The sequence below is a fragment of the Schistocerca gregaria genome, chromosome 4 (genome assembly GCF_023897955.1).
Source record: "Schistocerca gregaria isolate iqSchGreg1 chromosome 4, iqSchGreg1.2, whole genome shotgun sequence".
In the NCBI taxonomy this organism is placed as follows: domain Eukaryota; kingdom Metazoa; phylum Arthropoda; class Insecta; order Orthoptera; family Acrididae; genus Schistocerca; species Schistocerca gregaria.
This window is the reverse complement of record NC_064923.1, coordinates 13,720,344-13,741,320: the sequence shown is the minus strand read 5'-3', so window position 1 is coordinate 13,741,320 and position 20,977 is coordinate 13,720,344. Positions and strand designations below refer to the sequence as shown.

At 46.3% G+C, this 20,977-nt stretch overlaps 12 non-coding genes across 12 annotated transcripts; all 12 read right to left on the bottom strand.

Moving 5' to 3' along the window:
- Positions 1-852: 852 nt before the first annotated feature.
- Positions 853-924, bottom strand: Trnat-agu (transfer RNA threonine (anticodon AGU)). Its single transcript has one exon. It is a non-coding gene; the product is annotated as a tRNA-Thr (tRNA).
- Positions 925-2,379: 1,455 nt separating this feature from the next.
- Trnat-agu (transfer RNA threonine (anticodon AGU)) lies at positions 2,380-2,451 on the bottom strand. The gene has a single exon. It is a non-coding gene; the product is annotated as a tRNA-Thr (tRNA).
- Positions 2,452-3,912: 1,461 nt separating this feature from the next.
- On the bottom strand, positions 3,913-3,984 carry Trnat-agu (transfer RNA threonine (anticodon AGU)). Its single transcript has one exon. It is a non-coding gene; the product is annotated as a tRNA-Thr (tRNA).
- Positions 3,985-5,436: 1,452 nt separating this feature from the next.
- Trnat-agu (transfer RNA threonine (anticodon AGU)) lies at positions 5,437-5,508 on the bottom strand. The gene has a single exon. It is a non-coding gene; the product is annotated as a tRNA-Thr (tRNA).
- Positions 5,509-6,957: 1,449 nt separating this feature from the next.
- On the bottom strand, positions 6,958-7,029 carry Trnat-agu (transfer RNA threonine (anticodon AGU)). The gene has a single exon. It is a non-coding gene; the product is annotated as a tRNA-Thr (tRNA).
- Positions 7,030-8,478: 1,449 nt separating this feature from the next.
- Trnat-agu (transfer RNA threonine (anticodon AGU)) lies at positions 8,479-8,550 on the bottom strand. Its single transcript has one exon. It is a non-coding gene; the product is annotated as a tRNA-Thr (tRNA).
- Positions 8,551-10,008: 1,458 nt separating this feature from the next.
- On the bottom strand, positions 10,009-10,080 carry Trnat-agu (transfer RNA threonine (anticodon AGU)). The gene has a single exon. It is a non-coding gene; the product is annotated as a tRNA-Thr (tRNA).
- Positions 10,081-11,541: 1,461 nt separating this feature from the next.
- Trnat-agu (transfer RNA threonine (anticodon AGU)) lies at positions 11,542-11,613 on the bottom strand. The gene has a single exon. It is a non-coding gene; the product is annotated as a tRNA-Thr (tRNA).
- Positions 11,614-13,065: 1,452 nt separating this feature from the next.
- On the bottom strand, positions 13,066-13,137 carry Trnat-agu (transfer RNA threonine (anticodon AGU)). The gene has a single exon. It is a non-coding gene; the product is annotated as a tRNA-Thr (tRNA).
- A 1,458-nt stretch (positions 13,138-14,595) lies between these two features.
- Trnat-agu (transfer RNA threonine (anticodon AGU)) lies at positions 14,596-14,667 on the bottom strand. The gene has a single exon. It is a non-coding gene; the product is annotated as a tRNA-Thr (tRNA).
- Positions 14,668-16,134: 1,467 nt separating this feature from the next.
- Positions 16,135-16,206, bottom strand: Trnat-agu (transfer RNA threonine (anticodon AGU)). Its single transcript has one exon. It is a non-coding gene; the product is annotated as a tRNA-Thr (tRNA).
- A 1,485-nt stretch (positions 16,207-17,691) lies between these two features.
- Positions 17,692-17,763, bottom strand: Trnat-agu (transfer RNA threonine (anticodon AGU)). Its single transcript has one exon. It is a non-coding gene; the product is annotated as a tRNA-Thr (tRNA).
- Between the last annotated feature and the right edge of the window lie 3,214 nt (positions 17,764-20,977).

The following is a 20,977-nucleotide window of genomic DNA, read 5'->3' as shown; positions in this document are numbered from 1 at the left end:
AAAATTAACACACATACTTGATGTGACTCATAAGCCGAACGAGTTACTTTCCGACGTTATTTTAGATGTGCAAGTGCCAGTCAAAAACACGCGGCGACGGCAATATGCAAACCAATTCGCTAGTTAACACCGGTCTTGTTGTGCGTGTTTCAAGCTCAAGAGCATCTCCAAGCAGAAAATGGTCAACAGCAACGTTCACACGGTTTCGTACTGCTCAAGTGCTGCACTAAAACGGTATGTTTCTTTTTCAGATCTGGAGAAACACGACCGAGAGAGGAATCAAACACACAATCTTCGGATACGAAGTCCGACGCCTTATCCATTAGGCCACACGGTCACTGACAAACAAGTGGAACTTATATACGACTCATCTCAAAACGCTCACACCACTGAGGAGTTGTGTTTTCGTTCTACACAGACGCTGCCCCTTGCTCTTTCCCACCCATTTGATACATTCAACCTGCTACGAGACCTACCAAATATAGACTGGGAAACTAAACCACACACTTTGTGCATTCGGAAATGTAAGGCAGGGCGTCCCTCGCCGCATTTGCTACGATGTCCAGTTGCTACTTCTGCAGAAGTGGCGGCGGCGGCGACGACGACGACGACGACGACGACGACGACAACCGCGGAAGGCTCTGAGATATGTGAGAAATACATCTATAAAATATATTTCAGACTGTCCCATCCCACCTTATGCTGTACCGCTTTGGCAAATGCTTTATCTGCGCCATTCGCCTTAATCACATCTGAGAGTAATTCCTAATAAAACGCCTCTCGCTAATTGTTATCATCCCAGATACTGTTTGCTATAAGGCCACGACGCGCAACTGATATCCAAAATTCGTCTGCCTCCTGTGAGGATCGAACTCACGACCCCTGGTTTACTAGACCAGTGCTCTGCCACTGAGCTAAAGAGGCGCGGCCTAGCGGTACTTTTGCGTACTTCATCCTTACGGTCGTCTGGATCATCAGACTTCAGCTGACAACACTTCATATTACCGTCTAATATTTGCAGCCATGGCGACCCATTACTGCTTGCCTACACATCTGACACGTAAAGGAAGTGCTCTCCAAATAACACCACTTGCATTTCAGAACATGTCTTTCACACATGTCTACAAAATCACCTTCACCTTCAAATACAGTTTCGTAGCGACTGACGGAGACGTAGGCAAAGTTTAAAGTTGCTATTTCCATTACATCACGTTAATCAGAAAAACGGTAAGTTACATCTGAAGAGGAACAAAATTCCGTTCCTCCCCACGTGGGGCTCGAACCCACGACCCTGGGATTAAGAGCCTTATGTTCTACCGACTGAGCTTGCCGCGCTGCCTCGGTGAGTACATGCCGGTTAGCACGTCACACAGTACTCGTTTGGGTTGATTGGTCCCATACAGAACCTCCCCATGTTGCCTAATGTTTTCCTAACGTCACACTCGTCACGTAGTTCACTTTTATTTCATAATCATTTCTGAGAGGTAACAGAATTGCATGACAACCTGCAGAGCTAGTTTCGTCAAAATTAACACACATACTTGATGTGACTCATAAGCCGAACGAGTTACTTTCCGACGTTATTTTAGATGTGCAAGTGCCAGTCAAAAACACGCGGCGACGGCAATATGCAAACCAATTCGCTAGTTAACACCGGTCTTGTTGTGCGTGTTTCAAGCTCAAGAGCATCTCCAAGCAGAAAATGGTCAACAGCAACGTTCACACGGTTTCGTACTGCTCAAGTGCTGCACTAAAACGGTATGTTTCTTTTTCAGATCTGGAAAAACACGACCGAGAGAGGAATCAAACACGCAATCTTCGGATACGAAGTCCGACGCCTTATCCATTAGGCCACACGGTCACTGACAAACAAGTGGAACTTATATACGACTCATCTCAAAACGCTCACACCACTGAGGAGTTGTGTTTTCGTTCTACACAGACGCTGCCCCTTGCTCTTTCCCACCCATTTGATACATTCAACCTGCTACGAGACCTACCAAATATAGACTGGGAAACTAAACCACACACTTTGTGCATTCGGAAATGTAAGGCAGGGCGTCCCTCGCCGCATTTGCTACGATGTCCAGTTGCTACTTCTGCAGAAGTGGCGGCGGCGGCGACGACGACGACGACGACGACGACGACGACGACAACCGGGGAAGGCTCTGAGATATGTGAGAAATACATCTATAAAATATATTTCAGACTGTCCCATCCCACCTTATGCTGTACCGCTTTGGCAAATGCTTTATCTGCGCCATTCGCCTTAATCACATCTGAGAGTAATTCTTAATAAAACGCCTCTCGCTAATTGTTATCATCCCAGATACTGTTTGCTATAAGGCCACGACGCGCAACTGATATCCAAAATTCGTCTGCCTCCTGTGAGGATCGAACTCACGACCCCTGGTTTACTAGACCAGTGCTCTGCCACTCAGCTAAAGAGGCGCGGCCTAGCGGTACTTTTGCGTACTTCATCCTTACGGTCGTCTGGATCATCAGACTTCAGCTGACAACACTTCATATTACCGTCTAATATTTGCAGCTATGGCGACCCATTACTGCTTGCCTACACATCTGACACGTAAAGGAAGTGCTCTCCAAATAACACCACTTGCATTTCAGAACATGTCTTTCACACATGTCTACAAAATCACCTTCACCTTCAAATACAGTTTCGTAGCGACTGACGGAGACGTAGGCAAAGTTTAAAGTTGCTATTTCCATTACATCACGTTAATCAGAAAAACGGTAAGTTACATCTGAAGAGGAACAAAATTCCGTTCCTCCCCACGTGGGGCTCGAACCCACGACCCTGGGATTAAGAGCCTTATGTTCTACCGACTGAGCTAGCCGCACTGCCTCGGTGAGTACATGCCGGTTAGCACGTCACACAGTACTCGTTTGGGTTGATTGGTCCCATACAGAACCTCCCCATGTTGCCTAATGTTTTCCTAACGTCACACTCGTCACGTAGTTCACTTTTATTTCATAATCATTTCTGAGAGGTAACAGAATTGCATGACAACCTGCAGAGCTAGTTTCGTCAAAGTTAACACACATACTTGATGTGACTCATAAGCCGAACGAGTTACTTTCCGACGTTATTTTAGATGTGCAAGTGCCAGTCAAAAACACGCGGCGACGGCAATATGCAAACCAATTCGCTAGTTAACACCGGTCTTGTTGTGCGTGTTTCAAGCTCAAGAGCATCTCCAAGCAGAAAATGGTCAACAGCAACGTTCACACGGTTTCGTACTGCTCAAGTGCTGCACTAAAACGGTATGTTTCTTTTTCAGATCTGGAAAAACACGACCGAGAGAGGAATCAAACACGCAATCTTCGGATACGAAGTCCGACGCCTTATCCATTAGGCCACACGGTCACTGACAAACAAGTGGAACTTATATACGACTCATCTCAAAACGCTCACACCACTGAGGAGTTGTGTTTTCGTTCTACACAGACGCTGCCCCTTGCTCTTTCCCACCCATTTGATACATTCAACCTGCTACGAGACCTACCAAATATAGACTGGGAAACTAAACCACACACTTTGTGCATTCGGAAATGTAAGGCAGGGCGTCCCTCGCCGCATTTGCTACGATGTCCAGTTGCTACTTCTGCAGAAGTGGCGGCGGCGGCGACGACGACGACGACGACGACGACGACGACGACGACGACGACCGCGGAAGGCTCTGAGATATGTGAGAAATACATCTATAAAATATATTTCAGACTGTCCCATCCCACCTTATGCTGTACCGCTTTGGCAAATGCTTTATCTGCGCCATTCGCCTTAATCACATCTGAGAGTAATTCTTAATAAAACGCCTCTCGCTAATTGTTATCATCCCAGATACTGTTTGCTATAAGGCCACGACGCGCAACTGATATCCAAAATTCGTCTGCCTCCTGTGAGGATCGAACTCACGCCCCCTGGTTTACTAGACCAGTGCTCTGCCACTGAGCTAAAGAGGCGCAGCCTAGCGGTACTTTTGCGTACTTCATCCTTACGGTCGTCTGGATCATCAGACTTCAGCTGACAACACTTCATATTACCGTCTAATATTTGCAGCTATGGCGACCCATTACTGCTTGCCTACACATCTGACACGTAAAGGAAGTGCTCTCCAAATAACACCACTTGCATTTCAGAACATGTCTTTCACACATGTCTACAAAATCACCTTCACCTTCAAATACAGTTTCGTAGCGACTGACGGAGACGTAGGCAAAGTTTAAAGTTGCTATTTCCATTACATCACGTTAATCAGAAAAACAGTAAGTTACATCTGAAGAGGAACAAAATTGCGTTTCTCCCCACGTGGGTCTCGAACCCACGACCCTGGGATTAAGAGCCTTATGTTCTACCGACTGAGCTAGCCGCACTGCCTCGGTGAGTACATGCCGGTTAGCACGTCACACAGTACTCGTTTGGGTTGATTGGTCCCATACAGAACCTCCCCATGTTGCCTAATGTTTTCCTAACGTCACACTCGTCACGTAGTTCACTTTTATTTCATAATCATTTCTGAGAGGTAACAGAATTGCATGACAACCTGCAGAGCTAGTTTCGTCAAAATTAACACACATACTTGATGTGACTCATAAGCCGAACGAGTTACTTTCCGACGTTATTTTAGATGTGCAAGTGCCAGTCAAAAACACGCGGCGACGGCAATATGCAAACCAATTCGCTAGTTAACACCGGTCTTGTTGTGCGTGTTTCAAGCTCAAGAGCATCTCCAAGCAGAAAATGGTCAACAGCAACGTTCACACGGTTTCGTACTGCTCAAGTGCTGCACTAAAACGGTATGTTTCTTTTTCAGATCTGGAAAAACACGACCGAGAGAGGAATCAAACACGCAATCTTCGGATACGAAGTCCGACGCCTTATCCATTAGGCCACACGGTCACTGACAAACAAGTGGAACTTATATACGACTCATCTCAAAACGCTCACACCACTGAGGAGTTGTGTTTTCGTTCTACACAGACGCTGCCCCTTGCTCTTTCCCACCCATTTGATACATTCAACCTGCTACGAGACCTACCAAATATAGACTGGGAAACTAAACCACACACTTTGTGCATTCGGAAATGTAAGGCAGGGCGTCCCTCGCCGCATTTGCTACGATGTCCAGTTGCTACTTCTGCAGAAGTGGCGGCGGCGGCGGCGACGACGACGACGACGACGACGACGACAACCGCGGAAGGCTCTGAGATATGTGAGAAATACATCTATAGAATATATTTCAGACTGTCCCATCCCACCTTATGCTGTACCGCTTTGGCAAATGCTTTATCTGCGCCATTCGCCTTAATCACATCTGAGAGTAATTCTTAATAAAACGCCTCTCGCTAATTGTTATCATCCCAGATACTGTTTGCTATAAGGCCACGACGCGCAACTGATATCCAAAATTCGTCTGCCTCCTGTGAGGATCGAACTCACAACCCCTGGTTTACTAGACCAGTGCTCTGCCACTGAGCTAAAGAGGCGCGGCCTAGCGGTACTTTTGCGTACTTCATCCTTACGGTCGTCTGGATCATCAGACTTCAGCTGACAACACTTCATATTACCGTCTAATATTTGCAGCTATGGCGACCCATTACTGCTTGCCTACACATCTGACACGTAAAGGAAGTGCTCTCCAAATAACACCACTTGCATTTCAGAACATGTCTTTCACACATGTCTACAAAATCACCTTCACCTTCAAATACAGTTTCGTAGCGACTGACGGAGACGTAGGCAAAGTTTAAAGTTGCTATTTCCATTACATCACGTTAATCAGAACAACGGTAAGTTACATCTGAAGAGGAACAAAATTCCGTTCCTCCCCACGTGGGTCTCGAACCCACGACCCTGGAATTAAGAGCCTTATGTTCTACCGACTGAGCTAGCCGCACTGCCTCGGTGAGTACATGCCGGTTAGCACGTCACACAGTACTCGTTTGGGTTGATTGGTCCCATACAGAACCTCCCCATGTTGCCTAATGTTTTCCTAACGTCACACTCGTCACGTAGTTCACTTTTATTTCATAATCATTTCTGAGAGGTAACAGAACTGCATGACAACCTGCAGAGCTAGTTTCGTCAAAATTAACACACATACTTGATGTGACTCATAAGCCGAACGAGTTACTTTCCGACGTTATTTTAGATGTGCAAGTGCCAGTCAAAAACACGCGGCGACGGCAATATGCAAACCAATTCGCTAGTTAACACCGGTCTTGTTGTGCGTGTTTCAAGCTCAAGAGCATCTCCAAGCAGAAAATGGTCAACAGCAACGTTCACACGGTTTCGTACTGCTCAAGTGCTGCACTAAAACGGTATGTTTCTTTTTCAGATCTGGAAAAACACGACCGAGAGAGGAATCAAACACGCAATCTTCGGATACGAAGTCCGACGCCTTATCCATTAGGCCACACGGTCACTGACAAACAAGTGGAACTTATATACGACTCATCTCAAAACGCTCACACCACTGAGGAGTTGTGTTTTCGTTCTACACAGACGCTGCCCCTTGCTCTTTCCCACCCATTTGATACATTCAACCTGCTACGAGACCTACCAAATATAGACTGGGAAACTAAACCACACACTTTGTGCATTCGGAAATGTAAGGCAGGGCGTCCCTCGCCGCATTTGCTACGATGTCCAGTTGCTACTTCTGCAGAAGTGGCGGCGGCGGCGACGACGACGACGACGACGACGACGACAACCGCGGAAGGCTCTGAGATATGTGAGAAATACATCTATAAAATATATTTCAGACTGTCCCATCCCACCTTATGCTGTACCGCTTTGGCAAATGCTTTATCTGCGCCATTCGCCTTAATCACATCTGAGAGTAATTCCTAATAAAACGCCTCTCGCTAATTGTTATCATCCCAGATACTGTTTGCTATAAGGCCACGACGCGCAACTGATATCCAAAATTCGTCTGCCTCCTGTGAGGATCGAACTCACGACCCCTGGTTTACTAGACCAGTGCTCTGCCACTGAGCTAAAGAGGCGCGGCCTAGCGGTACTTTTGCGTACTTCATCCTTACGGTCGTCTGGATCATCAGACTTCAGCTGACAACACTTCATATTACCGTCTAATATTTGCAGCCATGGCGACCCATTACTGCTTGCCTACACATCTGACACGTAAAGGAAGTGCTCTCCAAATAACACCACTTGCATTTCAGAACATGTCTTTCACACATGTCTACAAAATCACCTTCACCTTCAAATACAGTTTCGTAGCGACTGACGGAGACGTAGGCAAAGTTTAAAGTTGCTATTTCCATTACATCACGTTAATCAGAAAAACGGTAAGTTACATCTGAAGAGGAACAAAATTCCGTTCCTCCCCACGTGGGGCTCGAACCCACGACCCTGGGATTAAGAGCCTTATGTTCTACCGACTGAGCTTGCCGCGCTGCCTCGGTGAGTACATGCCGGTTAGCACGTCACACAGTACTCGTTTGGGTTGATTGGTCCCATACAGAACCTCCCCATGTTGCCTAATGTTTTCCTAACGTCACACTCGTCACGTAGTTCACTTTTATTTCATAATCATTTCTGAGAGGTAACAGAATTGCATGACAACCTGCAGAGCTAGTTTCGTCAAAATTAACACACATACTTGATGTGACTCATAAGCCGAACGAGTTACTTTCCGACGTTATTTTAGATGTGCAAGTGCCAGTCAAAAACACGCGGCGACGGCAATATGCAAACCAATTCGCTAGTTAACACCGGTCTTGTTGTGCGTGTTTCAAGCTCAAGAGCATCTCCAAGCAGAAAATGGTCAACAGCAACGTTCACACGGTTTCGTACTGCTCAAGTGCTGCACTAAAACGGTATGTTTCTTTTTCAGATCTGGAAAAACACGACCGAGAGAGGAATCAAACACGCAATCTTCGGATACGAAGTCCGACGCCTTATCCATTAGGCCACACGGTCACTGACAAACAAGTGGAACTTATATACGACTCATCTCAAAACGCTCACACCACTGAGGAGTTGTGTTTTCGTTCTACACAGACGCTGCCCCTTGCTCTTTCCCACCCATTTGATACATTCAACCTGCTACGAGACCTACCAAATATAGACTGGGAAACTAAACCACACACTTTGTGCATTCGGAAATGTAAGGCAGGGCGTCCCTCGCCGCATTTGCTACGATGTCCAGTTGCTACTTCTGCAGAAGTGGCGGCGGCGGCGACGACGACGACGACGACGACGACGACAACCGGGGAAGGCTCTGAGATATGTGAGAAATACATCTATAAAATATATTTCAGACTGTCCCATCCCACCTTATGCTGTACCGCTTTGGCAAATGCTTTATCTGCGCCATTCGCCTTAATCACATCTGAGAGTAATTCTTAATAAAACGCCTCTCGCTAATTGTTATCATCCCAGATACTGTTTGCTATAAGGCCACGACGCGCAACTGATATCCAAAATTCGTCTGCCTCCTGTGAGGATCGAACTCACGACCCCTGGTTTACTAGACCAGTGCTCTGCCACTCAGCTAAAGAGGCGCGGCCTAGCGGTACTTTTGCGTACTTCATCCTTACGGTCGTCTGGATCATCAGACTTCAGCTGACAACACTTCATATTACCGTCTAATATTTGCAGCTATGGCGACCCATTACTGCTTGCCTACACATCTGACACGTAAAGGAAGTGCTCTCCAAATAACACCACTTGCATTTCAGAACATGTCTTTCACACATGTCTACAAAATCACCTTCACCTTCAAATACAGTTTCGTAGCGACTGACGGAGACGTAGGCAAAGTTTAAAGTTGCTATTTCCATTACATCACGTTAATCAGAAAAACGGTAAGTTACATCTGAAGAGGAACAAAATTCCGTTCCTCCCCACGTGGGGCTCGAACCCACGACCCTGGGATTAAGAGCCTTATGTTCTACCGACTGAGCTAGCCGCACTGCCTCGGTGAGTACATGCCGGTTAGCACGTCACACAGTACTCGTTTGGGTTGATTGGTCCCATACAGAACCTCCCCATGTTGCCTAATGTTTTCCTAACGTCACACTCGTCACGTAGTTCACTTTTATTTCATAATCATTTCTGAGAGGTAACAGAATTGCATGACAACCTGCAGAGCTAGTTTCGTCAAAGTTAACACACATACTTGATGTGACTCATAAGCCGAACGAGTTACTTTCCGACGTTATTTTAGATGTGCAAGTGCCAGTCAAAAACACGCGGCGACGGCAATATGCAAACCAATTCGCTAGTTAACACCGGTCTTGTTGTGCGTGTTTCAAGCTCAAGAGCATCTCCAAGCAGAAAATGGTCAACAGCAACGTTCACACGGTTTCGTACTGCTCAAGTGCTGCACTAAAACGGTATGTTTCTTTTTCAGATCTGGAAAAACACAACCGAGAGAGGAATCAAACACGCAATCTTCGGATACGAAGTCCGACGCCTTATCCATTAGGCCACACGGTCACTGACAAACAAGTGGAACTTATATACGACTCATCTCAAAACGCTCACACCACTGAGGAGTTGTGTTTTCGTTCTACACAGACGCTGCCCCTTGCTCTTTCCCACCCATTTGATACATTCAACCTGCTACGAGACCTACCAAATATAGACTGGGAAACTAAACCACACACTTTGTGCATTCGGAAATGTAAGGCAGGGCGTCCCTCGCCGCATTTGCTACGATGTCCAGTTGCTACTTCTGCAGAAGTGGCGGCGGCGGCGACGACGACGACGACGACGACGACGACGACGACGACGACCGCGGAAGGCTCTGAGATATGTGAGAAATACATCTATAAAATATATTTCAGACTGTCCCATCCCACCTTATGCTGTACCGCTTTGGCAAATGCTTTATCTGCGCCATTCGCCTTAATCACATCTGAGAGTAATTCTTAATAAAACGCCTCTCGCTAATTGTTATCATCCCAGATACTGTTTGCTATAAGGCCACGACGCGCAACTGATATCCAAAATTCGTCTGCCTCCTGTGAGGATCGAACTCACGCCCCCTGGTTTACTAGACCAGTGCTCTGCCACTGAGCTAAAGAGGCGCAGCCTAGCGGTACTTTTGCGTACTTCATCCTTACGGTCGTCTGGATCATCAGACTTCAGCTGACAACACTTCATATTACCGTCTAATATTTGCAGCTATGGCGACCCATTACTGCTTGCCTACACATCTGACACGTAAAGGAAGTGCTCTCCAAATAACACCACTTGCATTTCAGAACATGTCTTTCACACATGTCTACAAAATCACCTTCACCTTCAAATACAGTTTCGTAGCGACTGACGGAGACGTAGGCAAAGTTTAAAGTTGCTATTTCCATTACATCACGTTAATCAGAAAAACGGTAAGTTACATCTGAAGAGGAACAAAATTGCGTTTCTCCCCACGTGGGTCTCGAACCCACGACCCTGGGATTAAGAGCCTTATGTTCTACCGACTGAGCTAGCCGCACTGCCTCGGTGAGTACATGCCGGTTAGCACGTCACACAGTACTCGTTTGGGTTGATTGGTCCCATACAGAACCTCCCCATGTTGCCTAATGTTTTCCTAACGTCACACTCGTCACGTAGTTCACTTTTATTTCATAATCATTTCTGAGAGGTAACAGAATTGCATGACAACCTGCAGAGCTAGTTTCGTCAAAATTAACACACATACTTGATGTGACTCATAAGCCGAACGAGTTACTTTCCGACGTTATTTTAGATGTGCAAGTGCCAGTCAAAAACACGCGGCGACGGCAATATGCAAACCAATTCGCTAGTTAACACCGGTCTTGTTGTGCGTGTTTCAAGCTCAAGAGCATCTCCAAGCAGAAAATGGTCAACAGCAACGTTCACACGGTTTCGTACTGCTCAAGTGCTGCACTAAAACGGTATGTTTCTTTTTCAGATCTGGAAAAACACAACCGAGAGAGGAATCAAACACGCAATCTTCGGATACGAAGTCCGACGCCTTATCCATTAGGCCACACGGTCACTGACAAACAAGTGGAACTTATATACGACTCATCTCAAAACGCTCACACCACTGAGGAGTTGTGTTTTCGTTCTACACAGACGCTGCCCCTTGCTCTTTCCCACCCATTTGATACATTCAACCTGCTACGAGACCTACCAAATATAGACTGGGAAACTAAACCACACACTTTGTGCATTCGGAAATGTAAGGCAGGGCGTCCCTCGCCGCATTTGCTACGATGTCCAGTTGCTACTTCTGCAGAAGTGGCGGCGGCGGCGACGACGACGACGACGACGACGACGACGACGACGACGACGACCGCGGAAGGCTCTGAGATATGTGAGAAATACATCTATAAAATATATTTCAGACTGTCCCATCCCACCTTATGCTGTACCGCTTTGGCAAATGCTTTATCTGCGCCATTCGCCTTAATCACATCTGAGAGTAATTCTTAATAAAACGCCTCTCGCTAATTGTTATCATCCCAGATACTGTTTGCTATAAGGCCACGACGCGCAACTGATATCCAAAATTCGTCTGCCTCCTGTGAGGATCGAACTCACGCCCCCTGGTTTACTAGACCAGTGCTCTGCCACTGAGCTAAAGAGGCGCAGCCTAGCGGTACTTTTGCGTACTTCATCCTTACGGTCGTCTGGATCATCAGACTTCAGCTGACAACACTTCATATTACCGTCTAATATTTGCAGCTATGGCGACCCATTACTGCTTGCCTACACATCTGACACGTAAAGGAAGTGCTCTCCAAATAACACCACTTGCATTTCAGAACATGTCTTTCACACATGTCTACAAAATCACCTTCACCTTCAAATACAGTTTCGTAGCGACTGACGGAGACGTAGGCAAAGTTTAAAGTTGCTATTTCCATTACATCACGTTAATCAGAAAAACGGTAAGTTACATCTGAAGAGGAACAAAATTGCGTTTCTCCCCACGTGGGTCTCGAACCCACGACCCTGGGATTAAGAGCCTTATGTTCTACCGACTGAGCTAGCCGCACTGCCTCGGTGAGTACATGCCGGTTAGCACGTCACACAGTACTCGTTTGGGTTGATTGGTCCCATACAGAACCTCCCCATGTTGCCTAATGTTTTCCTAACGTCACACTCGTCACGTAGTTCACTTTTATTTCATAATCATTTCTGAGAGGTAACAGAATTGCATGACAACCTGCAGAGCTAGTTTCGTCAAAATTAACACACATACTTGATGTGACTCATAAGCCGAACGAGTTACTTTCCGACGTTATTTTAGATGTGCAAGTGCCAGTCAAAAACACGCGGCGACGGCAATATGCAAACCAATTCGCTAGTTAACACCGGTCTTGTTGTGCGTGTTTCAAGCTCAAGAGCATCTCCAAGCAGAAAATGGTCAACAGCAACGTTCACACGGTTTCGTACTGCTCAAGTGCTGCACTAAAACGGTATGTTTCTTTTTCAGATCTGGAAAAACACGACCGAGAGAGGAATCAAACACGCAATCTTCGGATACGAAGTCCGACGCCTTATCCATTAGGCCACACGGTCACTGACAAACAAGTGGAACTTATATACGACTCATCTCAAAACGCTCACACCACTGAGGAGTTGTGTTTTCGTTCTACACAGACGCTGCCCCTTGCTCTTTCCCACCCATTTGATACATTCAACCTGCTACGAGACCTACCAAATATAGACTGGGAAACTAAACCACACACTTTGTGCATTCGGAAATGTAAGGCAGGGCGTCCCTCGCCGCATTTGCTACGATGTCCAGTTGCTACTTCTGCAGAAGTGGCGGCGGCGGCGGCGACGACGACGACGACGACGACGACGACGACCGCGGAAGGCTCTGAGATATGTGAGAAATACATCTATAAAATATATTTCAGACTGTCCCATCCCACCTTATGCTGTACCGCTTTGGCAAATGCTTTATCTGCGCCATTCGCCTTAATCACATCTGAGAGTAATTCTTAATAAAACGCCTCTCGCTAATTGTTATCATCCCAGATACTGTTTGCTATAAGGCCACGACGCGCAACTGATATCCAAAATTCGTCTGCCTCCTGTGAGGATCGAACTCACGCCCCCTGGTTTACTAGACCAGTGCTCTGCCACTGAGCTAAAGAGGCGCAGCCTAGCGGTACTTTTGCGTACTTCATCCTTACGGTCGTCTGGATCATCAGACTTCAGCTGACAACACTTCATATTACCGTCTAATATTTGCAGCTATGGCGACCCATTACTGCTTGCCTACACATCTGACACGTAAAGGAAGTGCTCTCCAAATAACACCACTTGCATTTCAGAACATGTCTTTCACACATGTCTACAAAATCACCTTCACCTTCAAATACAGTTTCGTAGCGACTGACGGAGACGTAGGCAAAGTTTAAAGTTGCTATTTCCATTACATCACGTTAATCAGAAAAACGGTAAGTTACATCTGAAGAGGAACAAAATTGCGTTTCTCCCCACGTGGGTCTCGAACCCACGACCCTGGGATTAAGAGCCTTATGTTCTACCGACTGAGCTAGCCGCACTGCCTCGGTGAGTACATGCCGGTTAGCACGTCACACAGTACTCGTTTGGGTTGATTGGTCCCATACAGAACCTCCCCATGTTGCCTAATGTTTTCCTAACGTCACACTCGTCACGTAGTTCACTTTTATTTCATAATCATTTCTGAGAGGTAACAGAATTGCATGACAACCTGCAGAGCTAGTTTCGTCAAAATTAACACACATACTTGATGTGACTCATAAGCCGAACGAGTTACTTTCCGACGTTATTTTAGATGTGCAAGTGCCAGTCAAAAACACGCGGCGACGGCAATATGCAAACCAATTCGCTAGTTAACACCGGTCTTGTTGTGCGTGTTTCAAGCTCAAGAGCATCTCCAAGCAGAAAATGGTCAACAGCAACGTTCACACGGTTTCGTACTGCTCAAGTGCTGCACTAAAACGGTATGTTTCTTTTTCAGATCTGGAAAAACACGACCGAGAGAGGAATCAAACACGCAATCTTCGGATACGAAGTCCGACGCCTTATCCATTAGGCCACACGGTCACTGACAAACAAGTGGAACTTATATACGACTCATCTCAAAACGCTCACACCACTGAGGAGTTGTGTTTTCGTTCTACACAGACGCTGCCCCTTGCTCTTTCCCACCCATTTGATACATTCAACCTGCTACGAGACCTACCAAATATAGACTGGGAAACTAAACCACACACTTTGTGCATTCGGAAATGTAAGGCAGGGCGTCCCTCGCCGCATTTGCTACGATGTCCAGTTGCTACTTCTGCAGAAGTGGCGGCGGCGGCGGCGACGACGACGACGACGACGACGACGACGACGACAACCGCGGAAGGCTCTGAGATATGTGAGAAATACATCTATAGAATATATTTCAGACTGTCCCATCCCACCTTATGCTGTACCGCTTTGGCAAATGCTTTATCTGCGCCATTCGCCTTAATCACATCTGAGAGTAATTCTTAATAAAACGCCTCTCGCTAATTGTTATCATCCCAGATACTGTTTGCTATAAGGCCACGACGCGCAACTGATATCCAAAATTCGTCTGCCTCCTGTGAGGATCGAACTCACAACCCCTGGTTTACTAGACCAGTGCTCTGCCACTGAGCTAAAGAGGCGCGGCCTAGCGGTACTTTTGCGTACTTCATCCTTACGGTCGTCTGGATCATCAGACTTCAGCTGACAACACTTCATATTACCGTCTAATATTTGCAGCTATGGCGACCCATTACTGCTTGCCTACACATCTGACACGTAAAGGAAGTGCTCTCCAAATAACACCACTTGCATTTCAGAACATGTCTTTCACACATGTCTACAAAATCACCTTCACCTTCAAATACAGTTTCGTAGCGACTGACGGAGACGTAGGCAAAGTTTAAAGTTGCTATTTCCATTACATCACGTTAATCAGAACAACGGTAAGTTACATCTGAAGAGGAACAAAATTCCGTTCCTCCCCACGTGGGTCTCGAACCCACGACCCTGGAATTAAGAGCCTTATGTTCTACCGACTGAGCTAGCCGCACTGCCTCGGTGAGTACATGCCGGTTAGCACGTCACACAGTACTCGTTTGGGTTGATTGGTCCCATACAGAACCTCCCCATGTTGCCTAATGTTTTCCTAACGTCACACTCGTCACGTAGTTCACTTTTATTTCATAATCATTTCTGAGAGGTAACAGAACTGCATGACAACCTGCAGAGCTAGTTTCGTCAAAATTAACACACATACTTGATGTGACTCATAAGCCGAACGAGTTACTTTCCGACGTTATTTTAGATGTGCAAGTGCCAGTCAAAAACACGCGGCGACGGCAATATGCAAACCAATTCGCTAGTTAACACCGGTCTTGTTGTGCGTGTTTCAAGCTCAAGAGCATCTCCAAGCAGAAAATGGTCAACAGCAACGTTCACACGGTTTCGTACTGCTCAAGTGCTGCACTAAAACGGTATGTTTCTTTTTCAGATCTGGAAAAACACGACCGAGAGAGGAATCAAACACGCAATCTTCGGATACGAAGTCCGACGCCTTATCCATTAGGCCACACGGTCACTGACAAACAAGTGGAACTTATATACGACTCATCTCAAAACGCTCACACCACTGAGGAGTTGTGTTTTCGTTCTACACAGACGCTGCCCCTTGCTCTTTCCCACCCATTTGATACATTCAACCTGCTACGAGACCTACCAAATATAGACTGGGAAACTAAACCACACACTTTGTGCATTCGGAAATGTAAGGCAGGGCGTCCCTCGCCGCATTTGCTACGATGTCCAGTTGCTACTTCTGCAGAACTGGCGGCGGCGGCGGCGACGACGACGACGACGACGACGACGACGACGACGACGACGACAACCGCGGAAGGCTCTGAGATATGTGAGAAATACATCTATAGAATATATTTCAGACTGTCCCATCCCACCTTATGCTGTACCGCTTTGGCAAATGCTTTATCTGCGCCATTCGCCTTAATCACATCTGAGAGTAATTCTTAATAAAACGCCTCTCGCTAATTGTTATCATCCCAGATACTGTTTGCTATAAGGCCACGACGCGCAACTGATATCCAAAATTCGTCTGCCTCCTGTGAGGATCGAACTCACAACCCCTGGTTTACTAGACCAGTGCTCTGCCACTGAGCTAAAGAGGCGCGGCCTAGCGGCACTTTTGCGTACTTCATCCTTACGGTCGTCTGGATCATCAGACTTCAGCTGACAACACTTCATATTACCGTCTAATATTTGCAGCTATGGCGACCCATTACTGCTTGCCTACACATCTGACACGTAAAGGAAGTGCTCTCCAAATAACACCACTTGCATTTCAGAACATGTCTTTCACACATGTCTACAAAATCACCTTCACCTTCAAATACAGTTTCGTAGCGACTGACGGAGACGTAGGCAAAGTTTAAAGTTGCTATTTCCATTACATCACGTTAATCAGAAAAACGGTAAGTTACATCTGAAGAGGAACAAAATTCCGTTCCTCCCCACGTGGGTCTCGAACCCACGACCCTGGGATTAAGAGCCTTATGTTCTACCGACTGAGCTAGCCGCGCTGCCTCGGTGAGTACATGCCGGTTAGCACGTCACACAGTACTCGTTTGGGTTGATTGGTCCCATACAGAACCTCCCCATGTTGCCTAATGTTTTCCTAACGTCACACTCGTCACGTAGTTCACTTTTATTTCATAATCATTTCTGAGAGGTAACAGAATTGCATGACAACCTGCAGAGCTAGTTTCGTCAAAGTTAACACACATACTTGATGTGACTCATAAGCCGAACGAGTTACTTTCCGACGTTATTTTAGATGTGCAAGTGCCAGTCAAAAACACGCGGCGACGGCAATATGCAAACCAATTCGCTAGTTAACACCGGTCTTGTTGTGCGTGTTTCAAGCTCAAGAGCATCTCCAAGCAGAAAATGGTCAACAGCAACGTTCACACGGTTTCGTACTGCTCAAGTGCTGCACTAAAACGGTATGTTTCTTTTTCAGATCTGGAAAAACACGACCGAGAGAGGAATCAAACACGCAATCTTCGGATACGAAGTCCGACGCCTTATCCATTAGGCCACACGGTCACTGACAAACAAGTGGAACTTATATACGACTCATCTCAAAACGCTCACACCACTGAGGAGTTGTGTTTTCGTTCTACACAGACGCTGCCCCTTGCTCTTTCCCACCCATTTGATACATTCAACCTGCTACGAGACCTACCAAATATAGACTGGGAAACTGAACCACACACTTTGTGCATTCGGAAATGTAAGGCAGGGCGTCCCTCGCCGCATTTGCTACGATGTCCAGTTGCTACTTCTGCAGAAGTGGCGGCGGCGGCGACGACGACGACGACGACGACGACGACGACGACGACGACGACGACGACGACGACGACGACGACAACCGCGGAAGGCTCTGAGATATGTGAGAAATACATCTATAAAATATATTTCAGACTGTCCCATCCCACCTTATGCTGTACCGCTTTGGCAAATGCTTTATCTGCGCCATTCGCCTTAATCACATCTGAGAGTAATTCTTAATAAAACGCCTCTCGCTAATTGTTATCATCCCAGATACTGTTTGCTATAAGGCCACGACGCGCAACTGATATCCAAAATTCGTCTGCCTCCTGTGAGGATCGAACTCACGACCCCTGGTTTACTAGACCAGTGCTCTGCCACTGAGCTAAAGAGGCGCGGCCTAGCGGTACTTTTGCGTACTTCATCCTTACGGTCGTCTGGATCATCAGACTTCAGCTGACAACACTTCATATTACCGTCTAATATTTGCAGCTATGGCGACCCATTACTGCTTGCCTACACATCTGACACGTAAAGGAAGTGCTCTCCAAATAACACCACGTGCATTTCAGAACATGTCTTTCACACATGTCTACAAAATCACCTTCACCTTCAAATACAGTTTCGTAGCGACTGACGGAGACGTAGGCAAAGTTTAAAGTTGCTATTTCCATTACATCACGTTAATCAGAACAACGGTAAGTTACATCTGAAGAGGAACAAAATTCCGTTCCTCCCCACGTGGGTCTCGAACCCACGACCCTGGGATTAAGAGCCTTATGTTCTACCGACTGAGCTAGCCGCACTGCCTCGGTGAGTACATGGCGGTTAGCACGTCACACAGTACTCGTTTGGGTTGATTGGTCCCATACAGAACCTCCCCATGTTGCCTAATGTTTTCCTAACGTCACACTCGTCACGTAGTTCACTTTTATTTCATAATCATTTCTGAGAGGTAACAGAATTGCATGACAACCTGCAGAGCTAGTTTCGTCAAAATTAACACACATACTTGATGTGACTCATAAGCCGAACGAGTTACTTTCCGACGTTATTTTAGATGTGCAAGTGCCAGTCAAAAACACGCGGCGACGGCAATATGCAAACCAATTCGCTAGTTAACACCGGTCTTGTTGTGCGTGTTTCAAGCTCAAGAGCATCTCCAAGCAGAAAATGGTCAACAGCAACGTTCACACGGTTTCGTACTGCTCAAGTGCTGCACTAAAACGGTATGTTTCTTTTTCAGATCTGGAAAAACACGACCGAGAGAGGAATCAAACACGCAATCTTCGGATACGAAGTCCGACGCCTTATCCATTAGGCCACACGGTCACTGACAAACAAGTGGAACTTATATACGACTCATCTCAAAACGCTCACACCACTGAGGAGTTGTGTTTTCGTTCTACACAGACGCTGCCCCTTGCTCTTTCCCACCCATTTGATACATTCAACCTGCTACGAGACCTACCAAATATAGACTGGGAAACTAAACCACACACTTTGTGCATTCGGAAATGTAAGGCAGGGCGTCCCTCGCCGCATTTGCTACGATGTCCAGTTGCTACTTCTGCAGAAGTGGCGGCGGCGGCGACGACGACGACGACGACGACGACGACAACCGCGGAAGGCTCTGAGATATGTGAGAAATACATCTATAAAATATATTTCAGACTGTCCCATCCCACCTTATGCTGTACCGCTTTGGCAAATGCTTTATCTGCGCCATTCGCCTTAATCACATCTGAGAGTAATTCTTAATAAAACGCCTCTCGCTAATTGTTATCATCCCAGATACTGTTTGCTATAAGGCCACGACGCGCAACTGATATCCAAAATTCGTCTGCCTCCTGTGAGGATCGATCTCACGACCCCTGGTTTACTAGACCTTTTTTTTTTTTTTTTTTTTTTTTTTTTTTTTTTTTTTTTTTTTTTTTTTTTTTTTTGTAGGGCCTCCCAACTCCCCTTATAGCCCGTCCTTGCGCTCTCCAATTACGCCTTCTTCGGCGAGCTTCTTTAGCTATAAATAAAAATACGCTGCTTCTTCCAAACTTATAAGACGAATTGAACTCTTCATGTAGTCTGAAAAGAGGAAACTTCTCGGTTCATGTTCCGTGGCCGTCGACGTCCTGTGTAAGACGTGCACCTTCCAGTTGAAGTGATGAAAGCGGAGACCCTGAAGTCCTTCGTGGAAAATTTCTTGTGTTCATTGACCGCAAACGAAGCATCGAAGAAAAATAAAATCCTCTTGAAGTGAAAGCTCATGATTATGACGACTGCGAATCAGTCGCTTTGCGCCTACACTTCATAAATTAATAATTAGAAAATAAAAGTATGACAGCGTATCAGGCGCATCGCACCGAAAATCGATAAAATAAAGAATTTAGGTTGAAAAAGGGAATAAAAAGCAAATACTGCCTGAGTAGTCCTCTCAGCCATAGGGGCGGTACACCCTTCACGCGTTCCATGATATTATGTTCCAAAGCTTCGTGGCGACCAGTAAATATTTTTAATGGTAAGGTATCGACGCACATTATCAAAGGAATAAGTACACTCCCGACCTTTACAAAACTGTCTGTCGTCTAAGGAGAAGGAAAACACAATTCTCCCCGACGTGTTAAAAATAAATTGAAATTAAGTTAAAGTCCTGCTTTATTGAAACCCAAATAACTCCGTGGCAGCTTCGTGCGCAACGCATTCGTGATGGGACGCCGATGACGCAGGAATCAGACGTTGGAAAAAAAAAGAGAATAAGAAAACATAAAAAAAAAAACACTAAACGACAGCGAACACAGAACACACACGAACACAGGATAATACATTGGGAACATTCGTCGTAATTTCCATATGGCTGTTCTTGTACAATAGGCACTCTTCCTGTAGCATTCAATTTGCAAGGACCATGACTTCGCACTCAAAAACAGTTCAGTGCACTGAGGGAAATAAAGATTGCAGCAGTGAAGTCCGTATTATAGCAGCCTGTCGTGGGCAAATGCGAGTGCAATTTGCAGGAAATTAGCAAAGAGTTTAGGATAATCGTTCCTGGTTTTAGTAAGGTCATGTTGCGTAGCCAAATAAACCAAAAAGGCATAGTCACCCGTAAGTCTTAAATGCAGGATGGCGAACACAGTGTGAGCCACGATCCATGCGGTAGCGGCACGCTTCGTAGGCGGATACGGATTAAAGTCTGGGATCAAAGCCGTGTCCGCTGAAAAACTGGCAGCGCTGGTCCGGTTAATAAGTGCGAGCATCCTGGCGGCAAGGTTCCAGATCGACAATGACCTCAGGCACACGAAAAGATGTTCTAACGTGTCGTCTTGTCGACAGTCTTCACACAAGCTCGACGGAGATAAATGGATGCGGCGCAGCTTTTCGTTGGTGGGGATAATTCTGTTAACCACTTGGTACCAAAAGCTGCTGACTTCCGCTGACAGGTAAGGAGCGTGAACGTGAGCCCACGCCGTCCTCCACGCAGACCGCGGGTAGCGCGCCTCCATCTTATTGCCGACTGGCCGTCCTCTTAGTCCCTGGTAGACACCTTTCACAGTCCGCGTTCGATGGTCAAGTACGTCGGCGGCGAGATAACTTTTCTGAATGTAGTATTCTCGA